Raw genomic sequence first — 8,343 nt, forward strand, 5'->3', positions numbered from 1 at the left:
ACTACTTTGATGTACAGTGTATTACTGATAACCCACAGGTTCTTTGGTTTTACAAGTGCCTCCTGATTAGAATACAAACATCCATAAGTTAAACAGGTGTTTGTCATGAAGACAGTAAAACTTATTCAGTCAGAAATGACCAGAAAATAAGACTTTCCACTGATAACACGCATGCAGTTGCTGCTACCTCATGGGAGCTGACATCAGGCTTTTCTTCTTCCGGGTAATCACTAGAGGCAAATGATGAAGCTTCCTTGTTTGTTAAAGGACAACTAAATTGAACATTCATCTTCTTAGAAACCAAACCAGAAGAGCCAACAGTCTGAACACTGATTTGAAATGGCACAGAGAGATCCAAATTTTCTAAGATAGTCTGAAATGAGAGATCTTCATTTTAAAATGAGTTAAAGTCATACATTAGAGCAATACTAGTATTCATATAGAACCTCATGTAACACATATTAGGCCAATTTTTCTGATGGTATAAATGGACACAGCTCCTTTGAATTCAATAGAGTTTTGCCCATATACATTGGCCCAGTGTCTGTGTGAACATGTGAATAATGAGTACATGAATGGGGATAGGGTGAAATGGTGTAAAGGCTTTATCAGCATAAATTACTCATGAGTGTCAAAACCATGAAAAGCATGGCTGAATGTTCCATGATATTAAATGAAACAAATTACTTGAGTCACATGCTCAGTTTATCTCTGCTGTCTAACATGGTAGAGCTAGCCTTTGTATATGTTCAGTAAAAACTGGAAATGATACTATGAAAATGCTGCCAGTAGTTGACTCAGAATGAGACTTGGTATTCAGACCCAATAATCAATGTTGAAAAGACTAACCGGGAATCATGCTGGTGGAAAGAATTTGACCCGTTCTCACCAGGCTGGTTATGAAAAGCTACTCAGCATCTGATGGAAGATTTTCAAGAGGTCACAGAAGAGAGGCACACAAACCCCAGGAGGAATTAATGTGTGCTTGATGATGCGCATCATACATGATGTCCTGGGAACTGACCTTGCAGTGTCGTACAACTCATAAGCAACCCAGTAGACTGGGTAAAACAGACAACCAAATCCTCAAAAGGATTTCAGGCAAATGATTTAGGATATATATAAATAATACCAGGTACAACTATCTTGTTTTAAGTCCCTGTTCTTCACTTTAACACAATATCAAGTGTTTGTTTCTATTAGTTATATTGCTGCAAAAGGATGATGCTAAGCTTCAAAAATCACATTGTAATCAAGGGAATAACATACATACCCCCCACCATCAGCGCACTGCCTACCAAATTATGCTGCCCAATGGTTTCTCCAAATCAAATATTGATAACATAAATAATATCTTTCCACAAAAAACTCTGCTTACCTTAGTGCACGCTGAACTTGAAACAGATTTGTGAAATTCCCCATCTGTATATATCTGTGGTGTAATATAAAGCAGTTAAAGGTTAACGAGAAAATAAATAGCTTGTTTAAATTACTTAATTTAGGTTGTGAGGGCTATTTGGAAATTTACCTACGGTAGCTGTGAACTTTTAGGTGCTTATTCACTAGTGATTTATATTTTACTACATCTCATTTAGGGTGACTTGATTCAGTGGGACAAAAGTGGCACATAGGTATTGTGCTGGCCCTCTGCCAATGATTTCACTCTTAGAGAGGAATAATAAAGGAGATATATGACGCTGGGAATGTGTAGAGTGTTCACGTGGGTATCTGCCATTGACACTAGGCTATGAAAGAGTAACAAAAAATTTCAGCCTTTCAACATATTGAGCCAAATCTTCAAATCTTTGCACAGTTTTTACTCAGGGCCAGAATTCAATGGGAGTTAGCCTCTTTACCTGCTTAGGCAATTTTGAAAATCCCACTAGGCACCTAAATACCTTTGCAAATCTGATCCTCAGTCCTTACTCAAGCAAACGCCAACTGAAACCAGTGTCTAAGGGCTTGTCTACAATGCTCTGCAGTTTGGATTATGAGGTTGTGAATTGTGGTGCACGCTAGCATGCTGTGCTCTAATTGCCCCACGTGGCTGCTGCTGGTGAGAATTCAGAAGTTCCTACTTCGTATTGACATAGTCCTATCTGAAAGAGGACTACATTAGGAGAATTAGGTATGTGTTAGTTAACTCCAGCAGTGTCCACATGGGCCAGTTAGAGCACTACAATTTGCTGCATCTGCAATTCACACCCCCATAATCTGCACTGCAGTGCAGTGTAGACATAATCTAAGTAAAGACCACAGGCCAGGTTCTGCCACACTTATGCATAACTTTACTCAGCAGGCAGTAACTCATTTCAATGGGACTATTCAAAGAGTAAGTGACTATTCAGCAGAAGATGGTGCTGAGGAAAGGCTTCAGGGTTTGGAGCATTGTTTTGTACTTGCCACAAAGTTCCCCCAAGAGTACAACAGTGCAAAGGCCTTACACAAAAAAAATCTTGTTGCTTTTTTTCAAAATTTCCAAAGTCTAAAACATATACAATAGTAAAGTGGCAAATGTAAGTAACATTCCAAAATTACTACCCTAAAGTAATGAAACATGCAAGTTACAATTTAAAGCAGTTTGCATAAATATATATATAAAAATATATACATATATCTACCACAAGCCTTCAAATTATATATTCACTGTACTTTGGAGACTGCACCTGCTCCTAGTGAAGTCAAGAGGAGCTTTACCATTGTCTTTAATAAGACATGATCAAGTCCTTGGTTGGGAGATTGCAATCAGATCCCTTTAAAAATTCATCGGTGAGCTCAGCCTATATATGCATGAATTCAGGTGCAGGCATGAATGATAACTTACTACTCTTACAGAAACGATAGTAAGGGAGATGGGAAAGCGAGGACAACATCTCGTTAAAAATTGATTAAGCATATAATTGATGTAAGAGAATTATTAATAGTATACCATTTTTACTACTGCTAACAGGAACAAAATATACCATATACCCACAGGTTTAAAATGCATTAATCGTTGGTACAACTGGGATGATATATTATATAATCACAAATTGACAAGGGAATAGTTCAACATGATTTTTTTTTCAAATGATGGCAAATATAATTAAATATTATTCTTATAATACAATGAAATTATATTAACCTCTTATTCTGGCCATGTAACTCACATTAATGTTATATGCTCTTATTGAGTTAGCATGTTATATTGCAGAGTATCGTATATTATTGACAACCAATGTCTCATCTATCCTGGCAACCATGGCACATGAAATATTGTTCTTATTGTATTAGCATATTTTAGATTAGAGCTATTTGCACTCTAAAATTATGAAGGGGAAAGCTACTTGCTACCTTCCTTCTCCTGAAATGAGTTGGAGAGAGAGGCAAAATGTACCACTGCATCCAGGAAAAACCAAAGAACTGGAGCATGGAGGCTGAAGTACTCTGCTCCTCTGAGAAGTACCTGCCTTCCAGGTCTGGAGAAGCCTACACTGTACTGCTGATCTTCTCTGCAGATATATAAAGAATTTCTATCTTCAGGGCTATCAATGTGACACCTTGCACAAGAATTAAATTCACTTAACAATAAAAAAGTAAAACCAATTCCTCTCATTATTATGGGCCAGAGTATGATATCTTTACTCATGCTGAGTAGTCTCTTACTTCTCAACTAGCCCTATTCGAAGGATGATCTAGTGGTTAGGGCACTAGCCTGGAACTTAGGAGACCCAGGTTCAATTCTCTTTTCTGTTACAGACTGTCTATGTGATTAAGGCAAGTCATTTAGTCTCTCTGTACCTCAGTTCATCATCTATAAAATGGGGATAAAAGCCATGCCCTACTTCACAAGGGTGTTGTGAGGGTAAATACATTAACAACAGTGAGCTGCTCAAATACGGCAGTAATAGGAGCCACATAAATACCTAGGATAGACAGATATTGAAATCAGTGGGACTATTCAGCAAACCAATATAAGTGTAGCAGAACCAGGATCCATTAATATATTTGTTAAGCAAAGACAATGAGCTTTTCACAAGTATTGCCCAAGACACAAAATGAAGAACTTGAAACCTAAATTTCTGCAATTAATAAGGACCCCTCACTATTTCTAGATTCATTCTATGGGTATTTTAAGTTTAGTTAGACCCTTAAAAAGAAATACTCTTAAATGCCATTTTAAAAAGTTATGATGTTTAAGCAATATCAAGACTAATACAGATTGCATATTTTTTCTACTCTTTTTTTTTTTTCTCTAAATTAAACTCAATAGCTTATGTGTCAATAATCTTTGAACAAGAGTGTAAGATCTGCCTTTGAAATGAAAAATGGCTTTATGGATTTTATTGAACGTTTATAAATCAATGTGCTTTATTTGGTAGTAACCAAAAATTTACATTTAGATTATTTGAAACCAAAAAATTATTCATGTGAAAAAAAACCTACTTGGGAACATTCATAAAATCATAGAAGATTAGGATTGGAAGGGACCTCAGGAGGTCATCTAGTCCAACCCCCTGCTCAAAGCAGGACCAACCCCAACTAAATCATCATCATGATAAATAAGAAACTGTTTCTTATTTATCATGGCAGAAAGCATTTTATACAGTGTTTTACTTTTATTTAAACATACCCTGTATCCTGTAATGAAAGTTCCATTGCTACATCCTAATTCATCTACTACAGGTCTCTCCCAGCCAATCATCATACTGCTTTTTCCCACAACTTTAATAATATAGACCGAACCAACTGGTGCAGGAGGGCCTAGAGAGAAAACATAAATATAATTCAGCAAGTTTTTGTCCAGCAGCTTTTTAAATCACTGACATAGCATGGTCCTAACAGTGGTAACCTATCTTTTCCTCTCCAACAACAACCAGGAACAGGGTATTACATGTATGCCTTCAGTTGTATAAATTATAGAGGATATATGGAAACTGACATCATTCTTTGTCTGTACCTCCTCTTATTCAAAAAACAACATATCCTTCCCAACAAAGTACAAATGGGCTTGCAGACCTGGACAAAATAAAAGGGAGCAGAACCAATTCCTCTCAATAGGCATTATAGATAAAATGGAACTGACCAAATTCAAAATGTTGTTAGGAACAAATGTTGTATGCAGTGTTGTTGTAACTGTGTTGGTCCCAGGATATGAGAGAGACAAGGTGGGTGAGGTAATATCTTTTATTGGACCAACTTCTGTTGGTGAGAGAAACAAGCTTTCCAGTTTACACAGAGCTCTTCTTCAGGTCTGGGAAACATACTCAGTGTCACAGCTAAATACAAGATGAAACAGATTGTTTAGCATAAGTAGTTAACACATATTTCAAGGGACCATTCAAAGTGAAAGTGGTCAGTTAACAGCCCATCAGTCATAGGGGAAAAGCAAAGGAGGGATTGGGGGGAGAAAGGCAGCTAGGAGCAACTGTTGTGACCAAATGAAATTTCATTGTCAGGTAATTACAGACCCAGCACTTCCGGGCAACCACTGTAAGTATGGAAGTTCAGTAAGCCCTTGACACCACAGAGAATGGCCAATATGGTTAAATTTGTTATAGGTCCAAATTGTGGCCTCTTCATAGAATAGCCAATGCCACCCTACTACACTGTTAAACAGTTTTCATGGTGCTGTTCAATTCCTCTGTCATCAACCTTATTGAAAAATATGCAGTTGAGTGGAAAAGAGCAGATGGTACTTTGAGCCCATTCTTACTTTCCTTATGCACACAAAACATCCATTAATATTAAGCAGGACCTGGACCGTTGCTGTTTTTCACTTGGTTAGAGGCAGAAGGGGGTTAATCTTATGGCCCCAGTTCAGCAAAGCATTTCAAGAAAATGCTTAACTTTAAGCAAGTGAATAATTTCATCCCTAGTCAGAAAGGCTCTCAAGTTGCATTGTAAACGTTAACACATGCTGAAGAGTTTTAATGAACTGGGATCTATGTTTTTAGTATCAAAATTTGCTTAGATTTTTTATAATTAATTATTATCATCATCACTATAAGTTCCCTTATTATTTCTCTATCCCAAGCAAACAGCAAAACTTTAATTGTTACTCATCTCTTTTCCTAATTGTCCACATTAAAAGCTACATAACTTGCAATCATTTTGATCAAACTATTGAGTCATGCATGCACCACTAGATTTGTTGGCAATCCCTCAGAGTTTGAGGATGATTGTCTTCCAATCAAATGATAGTTGGTTATTGCTGGTGGATCCACAGGTGACTAATGAGACTATCTGGGATCCACAGACCTTGTTACAGCTGGGGCAGACATTTCCCAATGAAAAGGGAGGATCTGGATTGTTAAATTGGGCTGCGGCAACTTCTTTCCTCCTTTCCCGTTTCTCCATTTTCTGTTGTCTCCATTGGATCTCAAAACACTGGCACCCTTGCCACAAAGTCCTTTTTCATTTTGGTAGGTCGAGGGCTTTGGTTTATGAGTTTATGTCAATATTGCACTTCTTCCTGTTGGCTTTGAGGATGTCTTTTCTTTTTGCCTGCCCCTGGACCATTGGTCATGGCTCAATGGTGAGAACATGATTTATTTTGGGAATAGACTTTCTGGCTTCAATGAAGAATAGTTAAAGGTGACTCCTATTTAACAGTCAAGAAGTAGAAATGTGAAGGAGAAAAGCAAGATAAAATAGTAGAAAATACAGCAAACATAATAATGTCTGAGAAAGAAAGCAGACAAACCCTCAGTGCAATAATTGGACAAAGTGACACTTTTTATCAAAGGCAGTTGATCCTGCTCTCATAATAGTTAATGACAGAACTCCTCTTTGCTTACATAGGAGCAGAAGCAGGACTTAAAGACATAGTTGCCCTCAAAGGCCTAATTTAGGACAAATAACAGAGAAGGGCAGATGAGATCATATGAACTCTGAGGAGCTGAAAGAGAGGCCTGAGCCTGGTTTTACCTTTGACCCTGAAATTCACTTCCCCATTAGTCTGAAATTGAATCTGAGTCAATGACCTTCAGGGCTAGTTTTAAGGCCTATCTAATCACTCAGATCGTTGGCATCTGTTCTGGCTGCTTTTCCCTGAAACAACGCAAAGCAGCTGGAAAGCTCTCCAAAAGAGGTAGTTGAGGAGTCCCATAACACAGAAGAATCCTAAGTGATATGAAGTAGGCATAGCCTGTGGCAAATGGAGGTTGTCTGGCACAGAGAAGCAGGCCCAATAAGAACGTAAGACAGTAGTTCTCCCTTCCCCAAATTATGTTGTCTTCCCCTTCAACCTTCATCTGTCATTGTCTATGATATGTCTAACAAACTGAATTGACCCCAGGGCTGTACTTTATGCAGTCCTTTTCAAATTTAAAAAGGGTGGGGACACCAATAACTGGCCATTGACCTAGTGTTTGCAATTCTGAATAAAGAAGATTTTGGCATACCATTTTGGGTGCCTAAAAACATGCATCGTCCATAAATGGTAGGCACAAAATTCAGTGTTTTGGTTGAGGCCATTTTGAACATTTGGACAAAGAAGCCAACAGTTAACAAGACCTACCTTTATTGGCTGCTAGACAGAATCAGGCTGTCTACAGGTAGAATGCTGTATGTTTGTGAAATGAATGGCCTATTGATAGAGCTCGGCTCCTTAGCTGGCTGCACTGCCTATGTATGGATGTCTTTATTACATTTCACCTTTTTCTGATTATTTCCATATTTTTGTGGTATACATTAAATAGAAAGACATTTGTGTAAATTATGACTCCAGGGGCAGTGACAATATTATTTGCATCCAGAAACAATATGGGCTCATGCTTTTTATTGCATGTTCCATTTGTGCAAACAATTGGAGTCCACTTTTGTAATAAGTGAAAAATGGGCTGGGTCCTCAGCTGTACCCAGGAATCTCTGAGCACAGCTGAAAGAAAAATGCAGAGGAGCCATTCACAATTCCCTGATCCTAGGGCAATTTTGAGGTATGTCTACAGTGCAGTTAGATACCTGCAGATGGCCTATGCCAGCAGACACAGGTTTGTGGGGCTCAGGCTAAGGGGCTATTTAATTCTGGTGCAGATATTCAGGCTTGGGCTGAGCCCAGACTCTAGGAGCCTCCAAGGGGGGAGGATCCCAGACTCAGGATGCAACCTAAGCACTTCAATTAAACAGACCCTTAGCCCAGGGCCTTTAGCCTGAGTCAGCTGGCTAGTCGCTGGGGTCTAAATTCAGTGCAGACATACCCTTTCTGCTGGCCCATACCCAGCAAAGTTAAGGGACCATTATATTGACAGGGATTGATGAAGTGCAGTGCACTGTATCCATACCCACTTCTGTTCTTGGTACGTTCCCACTTAGGGCAGCTTTCCAGTCCTTTTCCACCATTCTGGTGGCAGGGGGGCCAAA

At 38.6% G+C, this 8,343-nt stretch overlaps 1 long non-coding RNA gene across 1 annotated transcript; it reads right to left on the reverse strand.

Moving 5' to 3' along the window:
• Positions 1–238: 238 nt before the first annotated feature.
• On the reverse strand, positions 239–4,745 carry LOC137158619 (uncharacterized). Its single transcript, XR_010921459.1, has 3 exons — positions 4,613–4,745; positions 1,379–1,432; positions 239–373 (listed from the first exon to the last, which is right to left on the reverse strand). It is a non-coding gene; the product is annotated as an uncharacterized lncRNA (long non-coding RNA).
• Between the last annotated feature and the right edge of the window lie 3,598 nt (positions 4,746–8,343).

Source organism: Emydura macquarii, unplaced genomic scaffold, assembly GCF_026122565.2.
Source record: "Emydura macquarii macquarii isolate MOO-44397 ecotype Brisbane River unplaced genomic scaffold, CSIRO-AGI_Emac_v2 contig_1768, whole genome shotgun sequence".
Classification (NCBI taxonomy): domain Eukaryota; kingdom Metazoa; phylum Chordata; order Testudines; family Chelidae; genus Emydura; species Emydura macquarii.